General features: G+C 48.5%; 2 long non-coding RNA genes across 3 annotated transcripts; both read left to right on the top strand.

Moving 5' to 3' along the window:
• The first annotated feature begins 2,873 nt into the window (after window positions 1-2,873).
• On the top strand, window positions 2,874-4,707 carry LOC120889974 (uncharacterized). 2 transcript variants are annotated; one of them, XR_005734238.2, is made up of 4 exons: window positions 2,874-2,984; window positions 3,646-3,750; window positions 3,888-4,043; window positions 4,333-4,707. It is a non-coding gene; the product is annotated as an uncharacterized LOC120889974 (long non-coding RNA). The 2 variants fall into 2 exon arrangements; XR_013437200.1 differs by lacking the exon at window positions 3,888-4,043.
• An 8,898-nt stretch (window positions 4,708-13,605) lies between these two features.
• LOC144377038 (uncharacterized) lies at window positions 13,606-16,814 on the top strand. Its single transcript, XR_013437592.1, has 2 exons — window positions 13,606-15,655; window positions 15,876-16,814. It is a non-coding gene; the product is annotated as an uncharacterized LOC144377038 (long non-coding RNA).
• The last annotated feature ends 4,429 nt before the right edge of the window (window positions 16,815-21,243 follow it).

Genomic DNA, 21,243 nt, shown 5'->3' with positions numbered 1-21,243 from the left:
CCAGAAGATGAAGGCCACTTTTAAAGGCCCAGAAAACTCTAGGACCGTTTTCTGCAGCTTTGATGTTTTGCTTGAACTATCTCAGGCAAAATGGGAACAGAAAGAGGCGTCCTGAGACAACTCCAAGAGACCAGAGACGGCTTGATGGAATTCCACCTCTCGGGGTCTCTCGTCCCATTTGCCTCCCTCCTGCAGTATATTTCCTCTTCTCCAGCTCTGACTCTGCCCATGCCTGTCCCTTGGGAAGAGAGAGGACCCTCCCGTTGGCTTCAGGGCCCCTTCAGTAGCTATGTCCTTATCTGGGTCCCACTGCCCTCCAACCTCTTGGATGGGTCTGTCTCTACTCAGTGGCATTTCCAGTCACTGATGGGTTCCCTCATTCCTGACTATGCACAAACCATCCAAGATCAACCTAAACGAGCCTCACTGAAGGCCGCCATGCTAACTCCCCACATACTGGGGATCCATCATCAGATGCAAATGTGATGCTGCGATCATCACTGCCCTAGTGCCCCAGCTGTCCTGCCGCATCCCACGTAGGGAGGCTTGTTCTACAGCCATCCCAATGCTTGCTTGGCTCTCGGTCCATGGAAATGAGAACGGAGAGCAGCTCTCAGAAGCTGACTGCTTAGCTTTGGCTTCCACAAGTGCCGCACCGCTTCCACCGCCCCACCCGGATCTGAGCCTCGATGAGTAAGACCATCAGGAATGGCTTGTGAGCACCAGAAAAAAGTTGGAGGGGTTTATGTAAAATGGAAAAAAGTTAATACTTTCTCGAATATCGGAATGCTTTCTCTGTAAATTAGTAGAAACGTGTTCTGTGGAAAAGGAAATATAAAAGACTTTGAAGACACGGCAACTAAGCTAGCTAGCTCACTTCAGGGCTTTCTCCCGCAGCCCTCTCAGGGGCACCCTCCGCCCGTTTTCCCTTGTCTCCATCTTGCCTGAGCCCTTCTCAGCCTCACCTCTTTGTCTTCTCTGAAAGAAGAATCACTGACCCATCTGATGGCTCCCTGTCCCCCATATTATCTCCCACGGTAGAGAGCCCCTCAGTCTGGGGACCCTACTCCAGCAGACTTTTCACTTCAATTACTGCTGGAAGATAATTCTTTTGCTCCCCATCCCTCAACAGATCCATATGAAGTATAATTTCGATACTCAACAATTATTTGTTCTTCTGACACCACCTTCTTTCTCTAGCCACTTCACATGGGCCCACTCTGCACCCTAACCCCCAACAAATGCCCCGGATACAATGACTTGATAAAAGGGAACCCAAACTGGTGAGAGTAGGAAGGGCCAAGGGAAATGGAGATGATGTGGCAAGTTCTTTTCTTCTGTTCATCCCACACAGTATTCAGTCAGGAGTGTTGGCCAATACACACCCTCTCTGCCCAACAGAAAATGGCTTCCTTTTCCCTCTCTTAGGGGGTCCTTCCCTCAGCCTTTCTAAGATTTACAGTGGCCCCTGAGTCAGTTGACACTTGTGACAATGATTGATAGGAATTTCCAATGGAGTCCGGGAGTCTTGAATCTAACACCATTTCTTTTTCCCAGGAAAGACAAGTAGGTGAGCTCCTGCTCAAACCCCACCCCAGCAACCACAACAGCTGTTATGTCTAAGGTGACGCTGCTCATCCAGTGCCTGCCCACATCACATCCCATTCTCATTCTCACCTGCACGCCCCACACACGCCTCATTTCTAATAGGTCCCATTAAGATGGGTTTGGCAAGGACAGTCTCTCACCACTCCTATTTATGAGCCTCTGGGTTCCCAGCTCTGATGCAGAGCAACACCCTTAGTCTTCCGCTCAATCCTTCCCTCTCATTTCCCCAATGGCAGAGCGGCTTCTGCAATTCTCCTTAAGTCCAGGGGGGGAGACAAAGAAGGCAACTGGAACGGCCTGTTTTCCTGGCTCTTTCACTGCTTTTCCACTCCTTTCCTAGTCCATTTGAATTATCAGGTGGGCGCAGTCCCTCTGCTTCCCCCACCCACCCACCCCACAAGGAGCAATAATAATAGCTAGCACTTACTGAGTGACCACTATGTGCCAAGCATGGTTTTTTGCTCAGCATTTCTGGAACTCCAACTGGAAGCCCCCATGATACTTATTTTCCCTTCATCATGCACTCCATCTCTTAACTGCCTCATCCCCATCTCTCACTGCGTCTTCTAAAAAGCTGTGTGACCATCCACCTCCATCGTTGCTACCCCTTTCAAAGGCGGACTCCTCCCTCTCTCTGCTCCCGCCATCTCTACGTGGTCCAGGGAATCATCACATGGTCCAAGCCTCTCCCACCCCACCTAAGCCTGCGCTCACGGACACTCCCTTGCAGACAGCCCATTTTCATGAAGGACACAACTCCTATCCCACGCGCCTCCCTGGAAGTCCCCATCAGTGACCCCATCATTTCATCCAGGTCCCCAAACCTATCCTGGCCTCAGCGTTTCATACACCTACAAAAGCTTCAACAAACACCTTTAGCCTTCCGAGGGCTGCCTCCGTCCCCAGTCCCCGGGGCCTGCGCCACCAACTTCTTATCAAGTCCCCTCTATTAAGTGACTCGTTCAAAACGACGCTCCCCTGTTCTCTGGGAGAGCTCATTTGTACTTTTAGACCCTCAAATATATTCCTTCTTTAGGGGAGACATTTGCCCTTCACCCTTTACTAAGAAGATGCTGGATTTTGAGTTTGAAATATGGCTGAACGGACACTGAAAAAAAGAAAAAACAAAAAAACAAAAGAAAAAGCCGTTACCCAGGAGCCTCGCGATGGCCGATAACTGCCACCCTGCCTACAAGACTTATCGTTCATTGGGCTATTGACTTGTCAATCACTTTGGCTGGGCCAATGAGCAGCATCGACGTCACCGGAAATAACGTTTGGCACCCAGGCCCAGGGATTCCGGCTCTATGAGCAGGTGGCGCTGGGCCTCCTCCCCCTCGGCTGCTGTGCTGTTTAGACCTGCGCACCACGGACAGGTGGGTGTGGGCAAGGACCGTAGAGTCAGCCCAGACCCCCACGCAGGTTGAGGCCTTTGGAGGGGACATCAGGGAGAACTTAACGTGCAAAAAGAGTAACATCAGGAAGGCCTCGCTGACCCCATTCTGCCCCATCCCTGCGGTTCCCTCCCTGCCTGACCCGAGCAAGTCTCTTTGGTCATCCTGGGGCTCAGTTGCATTTTCCTAAGGAGAGGGTTGCTTCCCCATGGTCTCTCAAATCCTTTTTCCATTTCCAAAGACTCCATGCCTCCAGAAAAGGAGGGCCCAGCATAACCACAGGACAGGTGGTTGCAAACAGTGAGGGAAGGTAATTCTCAGAGCCAGGAGGGTGGCCCTCCACCTTAGGGACAGCTTTGGAGGGGAGTGGGGGTTGCTTTGCAGTGCCTACCCAAAATGGTGGAAGGGTCTAAAATAAATCAGTAATAAAGCTATGGAAATGGAAGAGTCCCCTCGAACCCCATTTATGGAGCAATTTGTTTCTTTCCTGTAGTTTCCTGATAAAAGATCTTTTTCTTTCCTCTGCTCAGCAAGTTGAACAGGGTTTTGTTCCCATAGGAAGAGTGAGCCCTCTTTTCTTTGCTATTTTCTCCATTTTCTCAACAAGGCCACCTTCCTCCCTCACCCCATTCATCCACCTTAGAAGCTGACAATGACTGCTGGGTTATTTCAATGGGCACCAGAGCACCATTTCCTGCAGCCCACAGGGAAGACAGAATAATTGGTTGGCAGCAAGAGCTTAGTGTGGGTAAGAAGAGCAGAATGCTTTCCTATATGCAGCCCTCTTCTTCCCTCTTTTCTCAATATTCCCCTCTCCAGCCCTGCCCTCCTCCCACCTCCCTAATCTCACCCATGCTGTTCTAATTTCTACTCTTCTCTTCCCAGAAATTCAGGGGAGCCTAAGGATTCCTCAGGAAGGACTCCTCTGGCACTAGCGCTTCATTGTCTGCTCCACTGGGAAGTAATCAGCTTCCAGAAAGTTTGAGAGATTGCATTTCAGCAAGAGGGCCTCCTCAAATCAGTTTAGAGGGATGGTCTGTAGTAAGTTGGCAAACACCATTTCTGTGACCCATGGGGTATCTGAATACTTGCCATTGCCCCTTGTGAGTTCAGGGTTGTCAGCTGTGGGCATGTAATAAGTTTGTCCAGAAGGAAAAGTAAATCTTGCTGTTTAAGTATCTACCAAAAAGATGCTGCTTCTCAAACCATCCATCTCCCCCACCAATTCTTTCCCTTCTCTTTTTCTTTTCTTTGCTTACTCTACCTTCCTCTAAAATAGGGTTCCTCTCTAGTTGGATTTTCTTTCTATTTTCTTTTTTATTTTTCTCAGGCCAAACAGGAACCTGAAGAAGAGGTAGTGATGGTGGTAGTCCAAAGGAGGAGCTTTACCCTGTGCTGTACCCACAGGAGACAAACAACATCTTTGCCCTTGCTGGAGGGAATGTTAGCGCGGCCTAGATGCTTTCTCAGTCACCTCCTAGGTACAGGTTTATTCTCCAGGCCTACTACAGCTTGGTCCCCCCACCTTTAGCCCCCAAACCCTCAGTGATTACTTCCACTACCCCCTGTGCCCCCATGGCAGGTCCCTACAGAAGCAAAACATAGTCACCTTAGACTCTGGCTTACTGAGACGAGGCCCTGATATTATCAGCCTCGCCTGCCCACCAGTGTACTATTTAATAAAAATATTGTTAAAGAACATTCATGGGTATAAAGTACTATATATTTGCTGTTTGAAATGTAGCATCAAATTGCATTCCTGCAGCTTCCCCTTATTCACTCCTTCCTGAGACCCCAAAGTTAGGGAGAGACTGAGAACGAAGGTTGTTATTAGTCCATTTGGGGATATTATAATGAAACTGAAGAGGCAGGTTACTTTATAGGAAAAGAGGTCTATTTAGCTCACAGTTTGGGAAGCTGAAAGTCTTGAGATTAGGTGACCCCGTTAGTTCAGCCTCTGGGTGAGGGTCTCATGATGGATAGCATCATGGCAGGAGATCTTCTGAGAGGGAGAGATACCAGACAGAAAGCCAAACAGCAGGGTGGGCCAGGGTGCTCTTTTTATTGAAAAGTAACTTGGCATCCTGTATGAACTGCCTTAATCCTTTGGGACCCCATGCTCTAGAAGTTGTATCACCTGTCACATCACCACACTGAGGGCCAGGCCCCCAATATATGAGCCCTTGAGAAGAAACCACTCCAAACCATAGCAGAAGTAAAGTTAGGGAAAGTGTGATGATGCCATTTCTCAAGAGGGTAACAGTGAACTATACTGCACACTCACGGGCTGGGTGTTTGGGAGCACAGGTGCTCCTATTCCCCCAACTAAGAAAATGGCTTCCTTGGGCACAGGATACATGACTCAAGGAGAGAGCATTTCTCTACTCCTAGAACATCATGTAACAAGCATCCACATGTAAGAAGGCTCTTGGTTTTATTTATAGTAAAAACCCTAAAAGAGTTACATTTAGGTTGGTTCATGTGGAGAACTATTATGCAACTGTTAAAAATACAAAGGTTTTTTGTGATGAGAAGAAAAAACATCCCAGAACTATGTGCAGTATGTTCATAATCTTTTAAAAAGTCTCTGTGTGTCAGGAGCTGCCCTGAATGAACACACCTTTAAGTCCTGATACAGGGGGCTCTGACCAGTTGCTACATTTTGTAGTGACTTGGGCCTTATCCCAGCTCAGATAACAAGGCACTGCTCCAGGTGTAGGCATACCTGCTGGGGTTGAGTTACACTCACCTGTTCCCTTGTAATCCTACCCCTTGTGCCTTTTTGGGATAGAATGTTCCATGGAACCTCCCTCTATGTGTACCCTATATGAGAATAAAGAACTCCAGTGGCTGTCTTTTTCCACGGACCCTTAAGTTCGCAGAGTCATCCCCCAGTTATTGAAAAGTACTTCTGTGTAGTTACATGCTTTCTTTGTTGTTTTCTTAAGTTATTGGAATAGTCATATTTTGTGAACCCAGCATTAGGTCCCCAGCTAGGATAGATGACTATATCTGTGTGCTTTGGAACTTACCAGAAAGATACCAAAAATTCCAGAAGTCAGAAGTATGCTGATTTTTATTTTGGTATTTATTTATTTACTATTCATTGCATACATGTATTATAACCCCAACTTGTAAAACTAGTTGATTCTTCCCTGTTGAAAATGAAGACGGAAGTGAAACTGGCCCATTGACAGTGGAGTTGGAAGGTCCTCGTGGGAGCCAGATCCTACAGTCCTGCCAGTTGTTGGGAAGATACATATTTAGACTTAGCTGGAGAGCTACCTTGGAGGACAAGACAGGCTGCTCCTCCCTCACCTGATCCCCACTCACTTCCTTTCTCTTACAACTTTGTGCCATCATCATGACAAGCTCCCAAAGGACAAAAGACCTGGATTCAAATTTTGACCCTAATACCGCCTAGGTAGGTGACTGGGCAAATTATTCAATTTTACCAAGCCTTAGCCCATGCACCCAGAAGATGCAGAGAAGAATCCCAAATTGATCATGCCCAGCTACTCATACCTCGAGCCTTGGCAATTGGTTTTCCCTCTTTCTGGGATGCCATTCCCCTAGATCTCTGTGTCATTTGGATCACAGATGTTACCTCCCCACAAAGTTCTTCCTTTGGTGCCTCTCCATAATATTTTTCTATTTTATTTTTGCAGAGAATTGATCCCTAACTAAAACTATACATGTGCCTGCCTGCTTATTGTCTCCTAGAAATTAAATTCTTCAGGAGCAGTGATCTTGTGTCTTGAACACATTGCCTAAAACACTGCCTGTCGCTAATTAAATGAGTCAGGCGCTGCGATATATTTTCACCATGTTTTCTTATTTAATCTTCCCAAGAACCTCCGGTGGTTTCCATATGAGGGCAAGATCAAGAACAGAGAGGTGAAGAAGAAGTGGCAGAGCCTGAATCAGAACTAATTCCAGAATCGCTGTCCACTTTGCAACCCCTCCCCCTGAGGCAGCTGACAGGAGGCCTGTTTTGAAGAGAGGACTGGAATAGTTCAAGGGCAGCACAACAGGAACATTCAGGACTGGTCTCTAGTGGAGAAAATTCAGAATAGTAAACAGTGAATAAAATATGGTCGTGGGAAGTAGAGGGATGGAGAACTGGAGGGTTGGTCATAATTCAGCATTTGAGACTATTTTATAAGCTTCTGATCTCTTTTATGTATTCCAGAAATAGAAATTAAGCACCCCTGTGGGCATCGAGTGATTCAGAACATCCCAGGCGTGGGTGTTCCCTGCCCTTCAGTGAACACCTACTGGGTGCCCGGTGTGGATCAGGGCTCGCCCAGCCTAGTGGGTTCTGTTCTTGTCCCCCTGGTGTCCTGGGTAACTGGTTAGTAGGGGCTACCTGTCCTGAGCAGAGGCAGATGGGAGATTTCAGTCATTATTAAGGTTTATTGACCAGCACGGCTGGAATTTCCCAGAGAGAGGAATTAATCTCGCTGCCGACTGAGCGCAGACATCCTGCTGGGAGTAGTTACATAAATTCTGTTGCTCAAATTAATTAGGATTGTGATTCATTTGTTTAATGAGGAAGAATCTGATGGTGGCAAGAGGACAACCAGCCTGCCCTTTCAGAAGGCAGCCAATCCCAGGACCAGGAGGCAGGCAGGAGGACTGAGGCTGGAGCAGGGCTCCGCCCAGCATGGACGGCCCGGGCCAATCAGTAAGAGGAGTGGACTGGAGACAGCCAATCAGAACGCAGTACTGGTTTAGAAGCAGGTGCGAGCCTCCAGAGTCCGGCAAACCTCACGCTGGTGAGGTCTCGCAGGCTCAAGAGCGTGGAAGCCTGCTCAGCTTTGTCCAGTGTCTTCCACCCTCCTCTTTTTCTTAGCTCTGGAGAAAAATTGCTAACAGCTGAAATCACCTCATTAGCCCTCTGGGAAGTCATCCGTCAGTTTCCTCCTATCCCCTCAAATGCCAGATTTTATTATTTGCAGGAAAAGAGGGTTCGTTTAATAAAGCAAAGACCTATTGCCTGAAGCATATAGAAATATTCTTCACTCACTCCCTCTTCGACTTACAGACTCTCCCTTCTACCCAGAATGTCCCTACAGCCTGTTGAAGGCAAACCCCAAACTCCACCACTGCGGCCTTCACACTCTCTGGAAGGCTGGTGTCTTAGCCTGGCTCTCCTTTGCAGTAACACAGGTAAGAGTCGGGGTGGTGGCTGGCTGAGGGTGGCTGAGGTGAGAATGGAGAGAAGCAGAAGCTGCACAACTCAAGGGGACAGGATTGATACAGTCTATGTGAATAGTGCTTTTGGGATAGAAAAAGTGCATCCTAGCAGTGTGCTTCCTGGTGGCCCTGGAGAAAAGGGGTCCAAGTCAGGAAATGTTTGGAGGCCATCTGAAGGATTTGATGATGAACCTGATGCTGGAGAAGAATAACAGAGACTAATGTAAACTTCAGGACTTGTGGGGCTGGGGCTCAGTGGTAGAACACTTGCCTGGCATGTGTAAGGCACTGGGTTCGATTCTCAGCACCACATAAAAATACATAAAATAAAGGTATTGTGTCCCTCTACAACTAAAAATATTTTTAAAAATAAAACAAAAAACCTTCAGGACTTGTTTATTCACCTTCATTTGTTTTCTTTCTGGGACCCTACCTCTTATTTGGACTGACTGTGGCACAAATAGGGCAACATGAGCTGGGCATGACAGGGCTTTTTATGAAGCAAGGATATTGCAAGGGCTTGCGTTTTGCCCTTTTTCAAAGACTGGCCCTGGAAGCTTCCCCCAGAGCTCATCCAGTTATGCAGACTTAAAGAATGGTAGGCATGAAGGAGCACTGACCTGGGAACCAGAAGTCCAGGACAGAGTAACCTGGGACAGCTCTTCTTGGCATTCTGGAAAGGCACCTGCCGTCTCCTGTGGGGAGACTGAACTCCACTCTGGCTCCCCATGCCGACCTCCCTTCAGTGGTCAGGAAGGTCTTCCTTCAGTGTGGGTCAGATCATCTCACTGTCCACGCTCTAACCCCCTGCAGAGACTCCCCAGCACACTCAGGATTATAGATAAATACATAAACCCCCACCTGAGGAGACCTGGGTGATCTGGCCTTACCCTCCTCTAAGACCTCTTCCTCCACACCCCTCCCTGACCCCACTCTGTCCACTCCAGCGTCCCTTCTGGTCCTTGAGTACAAACCTGGCCCTCCATAAAGCTCTGCACACTGACTGATCTCTTCCCCATGTTATGGATTGGGTATGGGTAGTGTCCCCAAACGTCCGTGTGTTAGAGGCTTGGTCCCTCAGGTGGTACCATTGGGAGGAGCTGTGGACCTGCAGAGGTGGAGTCCTGTGGGAGGTCCATAGGTCCCGAACCTTGATGGGAGTCATGGGAGCCTGGCCCACCCCCCTCTTTCTGCTTCCAGGCTCATGGGGAGTGGTTTGCTCTGACATGTGTTCTCACCAGACACCCAGTTCCCTCACCAGAGGCCCAACGCAAAGGAGATGTCCAATCCTGGACAGCTAAAAAAAAAAAAAAAAAGTGCTAAAGTATTTTCTCTTTATAAGTTAATGCTTCAGGTATTTCATTGTGTTGGCAAACCAGCTGATAAACCCTGGAACTTTAGCTCCTCACATGGGTAGAGAGTTATTTCTTTCTCTGCTTAAATTCCCTCTTCTTGGAGCGAACTTTATAACTACCCAACCTAAAGTCACCAGGCTCCTTCTGTTATCCTAATTTTCAACATGACCCTTTTTGCCAGTTTCTTTATTATTGGTTGTCTGTTCTTAGAAGAACGCTGAGGAAACAACCACAGAGTGCAGTGAGGCTTCAGAATCTGGGATTTGGGGGAGGATCTCAGGAGTGGGGAGCCAGTCCTCCTAGGGCCACTGCCAGGCCGCTGCTTACCTGTGAGTCATCTTGAGAAGACACATTCCAGGAGTGTCCGATGGAGCGAGAAACAAGAGCCAGCTTCTGATGGCCATCCTGACAAATTCCAGCAAGTCATAGGGGAAGGAATGGGTCCGCTTCCTCCTCCTGCTTTCCGGTCTCCCTCTCGTGCCCTCCTGGCCAACACCGGAAGCCCCACGAAGAGGAGACACAGATGGCAGTATCCATCTCTGGCATCACAAAGCGGAGTGCAGAGAGAGGGCTGCCTGGGAGCAGAGAGGGGACCGCTGGCAGCTAGGTCACCTGTCTTGTACAGTCCCGTAACCCCAGGCTGCAAGAGTGCTTAGCACAAAGCAAAAGTATTTGTTGACTGGATTAGTGAAAGTGAAGGGTGCACAGTGCTGGGGTTTGGACGTGGTTGGTCTCCCGGGGTTCTTGTGCTAGAAGCTTGGTCCTCAACATGGCAGGATTGAGTGGGTGGAACTTAGAAAAGGTGAGGCTTCCTGGGTGGTCCTTAGGTGACTGGTGGGGCAGCGGGCATGCGCTCAGAAGAGATTAAGGTAGGTCTCCCGAAACCCTGAGTTGGTTCCCAGGAGAGTTGTCATAGCAGCACAAGCCTGGCTGCTAGGCCACCCTGCCTCACCCTGTCACCCCCCACACACCAGCTCTTGCATCTGGGATGCATCCACCATGAAGTCTCCACCAAACCAAGCAGATGCCAGGGCTATGCCCCAGGACCCTCAGAACTGTCAGCTATAGAAGCCTCTCTTCTTTATGAAGCTTTGCAGCCCTCAGTGTTTTGTCCTGGTGGTGGAGAATGAAACAACACACACACAGTGCTAGGAACTAGAGGAGTGGAGATGAAAGACGGGCTCCAGCTCCACTGCTGGCACTCTAACAGGAGAGACAGACAGGGTTCACGGTTCAGGATGAGTGGAATCAGAGAAATGCACACAATGTGCTTTAGAGGCACAGTGGAGGGTTCATGATGGTCAAGGTCAAAGAGGAATTAGTGACATGCACAGGGATATTGAGGGTCAATGCTATGAGGTCACCTGGCCCTTCTGAATTAGCAACAGCTCACTCAAAGAGAGTTGGAGAGTACTTGACTCTGGCCATTCATTACTTCTGGGCATTCATGAGACAGTGGGACATGTGGCAGCAGTGCCTAGCCCTCTCAAGTCCAGCTTGATGTCAAGGCTTTGTATGTTCCTCTAAGGAACCTGAACATGAGCCTCAAGAGAAAGAAGCACTAACCAAATTTTTTCAACAGGAGAGTGATGTGATCAGATCTGAGGCTGGTGAGTTTGTAAGGAGAGAATTAAAGCTGGAGACAGAAAGTTGTTAGAATAGAAGTGTGTGGACAGGCTGGTGTTCTGCTCAATCCCGCTGCTATAACAAAACACCTCAGGCTGAGTCATTTACAAAGAATAGAAATTTGTCTCTCGTGATTCTGGAGGCTAGGAAGTCTAAGATCAAGGCGCAGCAGATGTGGCGTCTGCTAAGGGCTTGCTCTCTGATTCCAAGATGCACCTGTGGCTGCATCCCCCGGACTGGAGAAGTGCTGTGTCCTCACAGGGCAGAAGGGACAGAGAGGACAAGCAGCTCTCTGAATCCTCTTTAAAGGGCATTAATCCCATTCATGTGTCTGAAGACTCATGACAATCACTCCCCAAAGGCTCCATCTCTCAGTACGGCCACAGTGGGGGTCCAGTTTCAAAAAGAATTTTGGAAGGGACACCTTCACCCCAGAGCAGACGGTCACTCATCTACTTGTCTACTTTCTGTGGATACAGCTGGTTGCAGGTAGGTTACACCTCAATAACGTTAGAGTAAAACTAAACACAAACCATGGGGATGGGAGTTAAGGTTGTAGAGTTGACGGACCCTAGAAATGGAGAAGGAAGCCACCAAGAAGCTGGGGTCCCTCTGTCTGGACACTCTCTGTCATGGGATAACCGGGCCAACGGGCCTGAGAGCCAGTCAGTTCCTTGCATCTGCCCGCTCACAAATGCACAAGATTCCAGAGTTGCACGGGGACTTCAGAGACTTGTCCTTCAGTGTCCCAGAAGGAACAGCTCTGCTCAAATAGCGCAACTGAAGAGACTTTAATGAAGAGGACTGGACAGGATTAAAGACACCAGGCAGATTGCTAGGATCCCAGAGACTGCAAACCTCTAGTCCCAGAGGACTTGCTGGGACCCAGGGAGGGCTGGGGCAATGGGCAGGGCTGCTTGGCCAGGCAGAGGGGCATCAGAGCAGAGAGGGGACAAGGAGTAGTCCCATCTCTCTCCTCCCGCTTCCAGCCTCCTCCAGGGTCTCCCATTGGCTAAGCCAACAGGAGCCGCCCAGCAAGGGAGCCTCCTGGTTTGTTCCACAGGGTCAGCCTTCGGAGGAGCAGGGCAAAGGAGGGGAGGCCCTAGTTTGGAGGATGGAAAATAGCAGCTAATGGATCCCGATTTCCCTCCCGTTGTTTCTTCCCAGAAAAATGGAAGCCAAGGCCACAGGCTACAGAGCAAGTCAGGACAAGGCCACTAACCCCTCTTTCCGGAGAAAGTTTCCATGCATACTGGGCCTGCGCTGAGGGCAGCAGGTAAGGGTGGCCCAGCATCCTGGAGCTGCAGCTGCAGATCCAAATCAACCAGAGAGAAGCCGCAGAGCAAGGGTAGCAGCAGGCAGTGCCGGAGCAGATGGTCATCCAAGGGCTGGCCTGTCCCTGGATGTCTGGAAGGTAGGACCCCATGCTTCCTGTCTCTTGTGATCTGAGGCCTGCCTTGCTGGTCCCATTTCTTCTCTTAAGCCTCCCCAGGTATGGGGACAAGGACCCAGACCTGGGGTTGACAGGGACAAGAAGGGGGGACTCTGCTTCCCTGGTCGCCAGCCCTGCTCATGGATTCCCTAGAGCTGCTCACCCATCCATCACAAAGATGCTTTAATTGAAGTCATTACAATAAATGGTGTGGAAAAGCAGCACCCTTGGTCTGCCAGCAGCCTGAGAAGCAGGAGAGGGAGCTGGGGCACCCAGGACAGAAGCCACCGTCAGATGACAGCTGACAGGGAATCAGAGTCCTGGGCTCAAATACATGACCCTAGTCAAGTCCCTCTACACTCCTGAGATTCTGTGCCCCGCTGGGGAAAAGCAGGGTATTTCTGCCCGTGCTCCAAGCCCCAGCAAGACCCTGGGCGCAGCCTGCATCCCTGCTATCTCCTACCGCCCCACCTCTGTGTCACACTGCAGTCCCCAGATGGGCCCTCCTCATTCTGCACTCACATGGGTCCCTCCTCCTCTTGAACTGCCCCTCCGCTCCCTCCCTGCTCCATTCCCATCTCTTTGGAGATCAGACCCAGAGTCACCTCCTCCAGGAAGGCTTCCCTTATCCAGCTCCCACCCCGGGAGCCTCCAGCACTTACTGACCTTGAACCTGGCTGGCATTCAACTCCCGCTCTCCTGGTGGCCGTCTGCTTCTCTCCTCACAGCTTAGCTTCTCATGAAGGTACAAAGCAGGAATCGTGTTTTCTCTGTCTCACCTTCGCCTACCTAACATCATAATTGCGATGGGGGTGGGAGTGGGAAGTGACAGGGCAGAACAAGGGACAGAGATTACAGAGCCCAGGGGTGGGCACAGCCAGACACAGCGGCGCTGGTAGATGACAGCTCCCGTGTAGCTCTGAGCCCCCTTCCCAGTTAATTAGGATGATGTAGCTGTCATATGTTCATGTCTTTAGCATGGGACACAGCACCCTCTGTGCCCAGCCCAGCTGGCTCTCTGCTGAGCTTCATAAACTTCTATATAATTCAGTAACAAAGGACAGAAGATCCGGGATGTGAAACCAGAAATTTTAGCCTCAAAAGAAACCTTATGAGCATGGGTGGTGTAGTGGTGAGCATAGCTGCTTCCAAGAGAAATCTTGTCATGAAGCAAAAGTGCTATCTCAGTGTCTCCCAGCCTAAGCCTCCACCTGATCCCAGGATGCTCTGGGAACCCGGATGTTCCACTGAGAGAAGTCCAGGGTGGAGCTGTGTCTAGGTCCTCCTCCGGTGGACCGCATCCACAGCCACTTCTGCCCAAGGGTAAGCCGCCATGGACGTCCAGCCCCAGTGAGCCTGACAGATGACCCCAGTCCTAGCCACCATCAGATTCGACCACACAGGCCACACCAAGAATCTTCTATGCCCAGCCAACCCACGGAACTGTAAGGGAAATCATGGATTCCAGTTTTACACTGCTAAAAAACGTTTGTATAAAAATGCCATTGTATGGGTGAGAAGCTGAAGCTCAGAATGCTTGGCCTTATCCAGGGTCACACAGTGAGTCAGAGGCAGATTCCAGTGCGTTCAGGGGCTGCCATCCCATCCCCACCGTCAGAAAAGAAGGGAGCTCCCTTCTGGGCAGAGCGTGGAAGGGGAGTAAGATAGGGCATACAGAAAACATCCCAAGCCAGAAGGAAGCAGAGCTCTTCCTTAAATGTGTCTGAAGTTCTTACTAATTTTCAAAGGACGGCTTGTGCTTTCTTGGGCTTTTCAGAGAGAATTCAGCCTTACGTTGGTCGCATTTTTCCTCCTCCCTTGAGATAATTAGCCATGAGCTTCCCCTGAGCACATTTTTCATGTCACAAATTCAATGGCTTCAAAGGAAGAGAAAGGACAGCCCCACAGGGGGCCCCAAAAAGAAGGCCAAGTGAAGAAGTAAACCCTCGTAGGGAAATATTCACATTTCCTGAATGATCTGTCATCAACAATGCAGGCACCCACAGGAGGGCAGAGTGTCAGAGCCGCTGTGGCCGACAGTGTGGGGAACCTTGATCTGAAACAAACGGGGCCCCGGGCAGAGCAAACAGCCCTTCCCAACTCACTGCTGTCTGTTAGCAAAACCACAGTCCAAAGGAAAATCCTAGATTTGGCTTTTTTTTTTCAACCTCCTAAATTTAACAACATTAATTTTTCAAAGGCTCATCCTGCTCCAAATACTGCAGGGAGGATTCAGGGAAGGAGCATCTCCTTGTGAGGTTAGAACCAGGCCATTCTGGCCTTAATTTTTACCTTTGAGTTGATGTGAGAAGGTTCTGGCTTCACATTTGGAAAGTCTTCAATCTGGGCCCCAGAGCCTACTTGTTTGTTTGGAGCATCGCTGCGAGAAGCCACCATTTTCTGGACATGTCCCAGGGCTTCATTTATTTTCCCTGTGTGAAATCTCCCCAGCAACCCTATGAGGGAAATATTCGTACCTTGTTTTAAGGACAAGGAAATTAAGTCACAAAAAGAGCACACACTCCCAATAGCAGAGCTGAGATTCAAACCTAGGCCTGCCAAACTCCAAAGACCTGCTCTTGCCTCTCTGCGGATTCTGTCCATTACCCAGTGCCACCATAATGCTATGATAAAATTGCCACCCAGCCCTGCGGCGCACAAGAGGAGCACTGATTGCGCGTGTATCTGGAATGGTTGGCGAGGTGGTTCTGCGGATCTTGGCTGAGCTCACCAGCTGCTCAGGGTGCCTCTGGCCATTAACTGACCAGTCAGGCCTCAGCTGGGGCAGTTGGCTGTGCCCCACATGTCTCTGTCTTCCACTGGGCTAGCCCGGGCACATGTCATAGCAATGGCAGGAGGACAAGAGAAAAGGCAAACACAATTGACTGCACATGTGTTTTTCCAGCTTTCGCTTACGACGTGTTTATCAGCCCATTGGCCAGAGCCAGTTTACTGCCAAACCCAGAGTCAGAGGAAATGGACGTTGCCTATGAATGACAAAAGGTGTGGGTATAGGGAACCAAAAAGATGTGAGACCTTGGGTAAGTTCGTTTCCTCTTGAAATCTCTGTTCTTGTACTTTTTTAAAAACAGGATTATATCTACTTTGTAAGATGGCTGAGACAGTGAAATAAAAATAATTTCCGTGAAACACTAGCAAAGTCAAGAGTATTCTCTCTGCCCGTGTATTTCAAGTACCCAGGTCTGGGGTGTAGGGACACGAGAATAGAGACACATGGAGAACTCTGTTTTTTATTTCTAGAGTCCAGAAGATTTTTCACAAGTCTCAGAGGTGAGACCGCCCAGTCACTGAGATGATAAACAAGAATTGTAGAAAGAGAATAAATCAAGGGAAGAAGAAAAAAACAATAAGTACATGATGTAATTAAAGTGACTGTTGAACAACCTACCAAGGAGAGAGTGAGTCAGCGCAAGCTGAAGGATGAATCAGGCACCATGTCATGCTTCTAGAATTCTTGTCTATTTCAAGGAAGTCTCGGCTAAAAGAGCACCTTGAGCCGGCAGCAGCAACATCTGGACGGGAGCGCTCTGGTAATTCTAATTCCTCCTCCTTTCTACCCTGGCAAGGCGAGCAGCCCTGCATGGCTAGACCGAAACGTCCGTTTTTATGGGCACAGAGCGCCACAAAATCTCTCACACGAGGGACATGGAAATACGGCATTGCTCAAAGGTGTTCAAGGGGATTTTGTTTTTTTATTTTTATTTTTATTGGAGTCGAAACATTGTTTTTAGGGTACGCAGTTTCACTGAAAACGTGTCCACTGTAAACACATAAACCAAAAAAAAATCCAGATATTCAAACCATGTGTTCCGTGCCAGGACAGGTTAAGTTTCTGAGGAAAAAACAGAATTGCCCTGAAAATGGAAACAAGTGAAAGCAGACCTTATTCAAAATAAGAATTGCAAGCTCTAATGATGAACTTCTAGAAGGTCCTCAACTAAAAGTTCTAGACTTGAAGTAAACCTGACCCACTGTGTGCAGACACAGAGTCTTGGTAGGTAGCATCTTGGATTCGAGGAAGAGTAGAATCAAGAAGAGACAAAGAACAAGGGTCCAGAAGCACCAAGGCCTTGCATACGCAGATCAGCCAGAAGACTCCTGTGGTCTGGGATCTCCTTTCCCCCAGCTTCACTGATGTATAATTGACAAATAAAGATTGAATATATCCAAGGTGCACAATGTGATGTTTTGGTATTTGTATACATTGAGAAATGCTTGCCACAAGAGAATTATTATACCTGGCACCTCACTTAGTTTCGATTAGGACCTACTCTCTTAGCCACTTCAGGTGTTCACACAGATTGTTAACTGTCGTCCCGTGCTGGACATAGCTCTTCGGAACGTATTCACCCCGACCAACCTCTCCTCATTCCCGATGCCTTAGTCTGGCCCCGGGCACCCACCATTTTAGTCTCGACTTCTAAAGTTGGCTTTTCCTCCTCAGTGCTAGGGATCGAATCCAGGGCCTCCTGTATGCTAGTCAAGCACTCTACCCGGAGCCACGTCCCCAGCCCAAATTTGACATTTCTAGATTCCGCATATAAGTGAAATGATGCGGTATTTTGTTCAAGAAGATTTAAAGTTGTTTTTGCAAAGGAACTCGGTACCAGATGCCATTTGACTGTCCAAACAAGGCCCAAATTCAGTGCAGGACAATATTAATCATTCTATTTGACCAATGAAGAAACTGGGGCTTATAGACCTCCCGTGAGCAGCAAGCCTAGAGGTAGAGGGCAGATCTTCTGGATGCTGTTTTCCAAACCAACAGGGAGCCATATTCTAACTATTGGCAACCACATTTGGATTTTTTAATTCTGTAAGAAACGACACCAAACATCTATTGAGCAAGACTGCCGTGTGGGGTTGTTCGAATGTGTTCCCCCAAAAGTCTCTCCAAGTTCGTGTGTGAATGGCATTTGGCAGTGGGGCCTTGGAGAGGTCGTTATAATTAGACGAGGCCACGAGGGTGCGGCCCCCAGGAAGCGAGACCTGAGCTGGGAGGGCCTCTCCGTGTCACCACAAAGCCCCCCACCAGGTTAAGGATGCAGATTCCCAGCTGGCACGCCAACCCCCACGACTGAGAGGAATACATGCCTCCTCTTCATCAATCACCCAGCCTGGGGTATTCAGCTAAAGCCACAGAAAATGAACTGAAAAGTCTTATGCGCATAACCACTCGCTTAACGCTCACCACAAATTGAGATATCAGTATAAAAATGGTTCCTTCCATCTTCTAGATCAGGAAAAATTAGAACTCAGGTGACGCAGCCTTACGTGGTGATCTGGCAATCCCACGCCAAACTCTGCTCTGCCCTCACATGTCTGTGATTTTGCCATTTATTCTGAGAACGCGTTCTCTGGCCTGCGTGCTGCACCCGGCTTGCCCGCCCCGCTGGGCCTCTGACTGACTCACTCAGGGCAGAGGGGCGAAAGATGTTGGTTCAGGAAAGCTGAGCTGTGACCCTGAGCTGCTGACAGAATGTCTGATATTTATAGCGACTTAGAGTCAAGTTCCAGGAAAAGTGTGTTCTGAATTGTTGCCGATGTCCTCAGGGGAAAAGAAAACATCTCTGTGAAAAACTGTGTGGGATGCCCAACTGATAGAACCTCAGACATGAAAGGAGAGCCGATGGGCTTGCATTCCAGGTAAAAGTCACAGTGAAGGGACAGTGCGGTGGGGCTCTGTGGGAGACAGTCTTCCACAGCTTAAGATCTAGCCCAGGAGAGATCCCATCACCAGCTGCATTTACAAACTGCCACCCTACAATTGAACTCTGATTTTATTTACGCATTTATCTATCGATTTAGGTCTGTCCCGTTCTGTGAAGGATTGGAGGCTGATGGTTTGTGAGGACTAGGAGAGATTGATTACATTAGTGGCCCAAATTTTCAGACCCTTGCGAAGTGCCCTCCCACACTGACTGTGGCTTGACTCTGGCCTGTTGTGCCCATAGAACACCAGCAAACAAACATGAGGCAAGCACCCCTTGGAAAAGCATGCAGAGCAGAGTCAAGTCATACCAGCCAAGACCATCCCAGACCTCAGAGCCTGGCTGGGAGCAGCCCATCCCACCCCAGGTCAGCAGAACTATCCATGGACCCACGAGAAGTCACTGAGTTTGAGGAGTTGTTTGTTACCCAGCAATAACTAACTGATACAGGGACTCTAATGATACACAAATAACCAGCAAGTACACACTGAGTGCCACGCTCAGTCCTATCATAGTTCCTAAGAATTACAAAATTCATATTAAAACGTGATCCTCACCTACTAGGAGCTTCTTATTACTGATGCTCCTTGACTTACAGTGGATTTACATCCGGATAAACCCATTGTAAGTTGAAAATATCCTAAGTCAAAAATGTGCCCAATCCACCCAAGCTACCAAACATCATAGCTGAGCGCAGCCTTGTTCATTCATAACTGTCCTGTTCACTCATATCTTAGAACCTACAGCCAGGCAAAATCATCGAATGCAAACTAACAATGCACTGGGTTCCCCTGTAATTTACTGAATACTTAACTGGAAGGGGAAAGCAGGCCGGTGGCATGTGCGTTAGGTGGAACCATCGACCATTCTCTTGTTATGTCAGGACAAAGTAAAAATACCAGCAAGGTCTACCTTGGCCATGTGGAAACTGTCTACAGCCTCCTGTCGCCACAAGACCACGCTCAAATGCCACCTTCTTCTCGAAACCTTTCCTTCTCCATCAAGTTTAAATGCTACCTCTGCCTCCTCTAGGATATTTGAGACTTTTATTTCAAGCTTTCCCACAGTGCTTTTCATGCTTATTTTGGAGTTACGGTTGAATGAAAATATGTCTGTCTCTGGTACTGTTGTAAAACTATTTATTTATTTTCTTGAGGTTTTTATTAATTTTAATAACTACCTTCAATCACTTTCTTTTACAATCTTAGGTATTTTGTTTTATGAATTTAAACATCCAACATCGGGTACCATGTTTTGCATGAATATGTCCAATCTTAACAAATGCTTGTTAAATGAAAGGATGTGGCTCAAGTGGCAGCACGCTTGCCTGGCATGCGTGAGACACTGGATTTGATCCTCAGCACCACATAAAAATAAAATAAAGACATTGTGTCCACCTAAAACTAAAAAAATAAAAAAAAAAAAAAAGAATGTTGTAAGAGCCAGCCAGGTGCAGTGGTGCACACCTGCAGTCTCAGCTGCTCGGGAGGCTGAGGCAGGAGGATCGCAAGTTCCAGGCCAGCCTGGGCAATCCAGTGAGACTGCCTCAAAATGAAGACTAAAAAGAGCTGGGGGTGTAGCTCAGTGGTAGAGCAACCCTGGGTTCAATGTCCAGTACTGGAAAAAATAATAAGTTGCAAGAATTGAGCATGAGAAAAAACTCACACAATGTGGCATCAAGGAGGCTTCTGGAAGGAAGCAGTCAAACAGGAACTCACAGTTAACATCTCATAGAGTCCGTGGAGAGAAGGCAGGGCGCCATGAACTTGGATGAGGAAAGACTGACATATTCTATGGTTGCTCTCTGACTGGCACGTGGCTTCTCCTTCCATTACGACATGGGCTACCAGCCCCAGGAGTGGACGGAACAGGCATTTTCCTATCATGAAGTGTGGCAGAGAACTCAAGGTATGGTGTGAGTACATCACGACTTTGAACTCATGGTGTTTTTAAAATGTGGTGAGAAAGGTGCATAGTGTACCACAAACCACAAATGTGGTTTTTTTCTAAAATATTTTAATAACTTCTCTCAGTCGCTTTCCTTTGTACTCTTACATTCTATTTTATGAGTTTTTAAATGATTTTTTTGAGAAGGGGCCTTCATCAGACCACCAAATGGCATCCATGGCACCAAACTGGCTCAGACCCCTGGGGCTCCCTCCGTTCCCTGCAGACGGCGGCCACGGGGATGAGGGAGAAGTGGGCATCCTAATGGGTGACCAGCAAGCACACGCACACGGGTGGGGATGGACGAGAGACGCCTGCAGGGTGGACAGTCCATCCCCTCCCCGGGGCCTTGAGGAGAGAGTCTCCTTGGCAAGATAAAGTGAAAAAGACTGTGATGTTGTTAGCATAATAATCACCATGGAGCAAAGGAGTCACAGATTTGTCTTAGACATGCTCTAAGAATTTAGAGAATTTAGATTTTCTTTTTCTTTTTTTTTCCCCCCTGATCAAGGCCAAGGCCCCAAACAGGGTGCAAGAGCACCACCTCTGAGCATGCTCGTAACCCAAAATTCTTTTTTTTTTTTTTTTGGTACCTGGGATGGAACCCAGGGTGGCTTTACCACTGAGCTGTATCCCCAGTCCTTTCTATCTTTTATTTTGAGACAGGGTCTCACTAAATCCATGAGGGTCTTGCTAAGTTGCAGAGGCTGGCCTTGACACTTGTGATCCTCCTGCCTCAGACTCCCAAACCTCTGGGTTACAGGTGTGCACCACCCCAACACAACCCAGCCCTGTATTCTTAGGCTCTGTCTGCAAAGGCTTCCAGACGGAAGCCTACATGTTCAAGGGCCAGCCACCTCACCACCCACACACCTCTATTCCAGGTGATCCCCAAAAGAGGAGCAATGAGGCCATGCACTCTGCCTGGGTTTTGGGGGGGACTGTGGCTG

This window comes from Ictidomys tridecemlineatus, chromosome 4 (assembly GCF_052094955.1).
Source record: "Ictidomys tridecemlineatus isolate mIctTri1 chromosome 4, mIctTri1.hap1, whole genome shotgun sequence".
NCBI classification, from domain to species: Eukaryota; Metazoa; Chordata; class Mammalia; order Rodentia; family Sciuridae; genus Ictidomys; species Ictidomys tridecemlineatus.
Note: the sequence above shows the minus strand (reverse complement) of the source record. Positions and strands in the feature narration are given on the sequence as shown.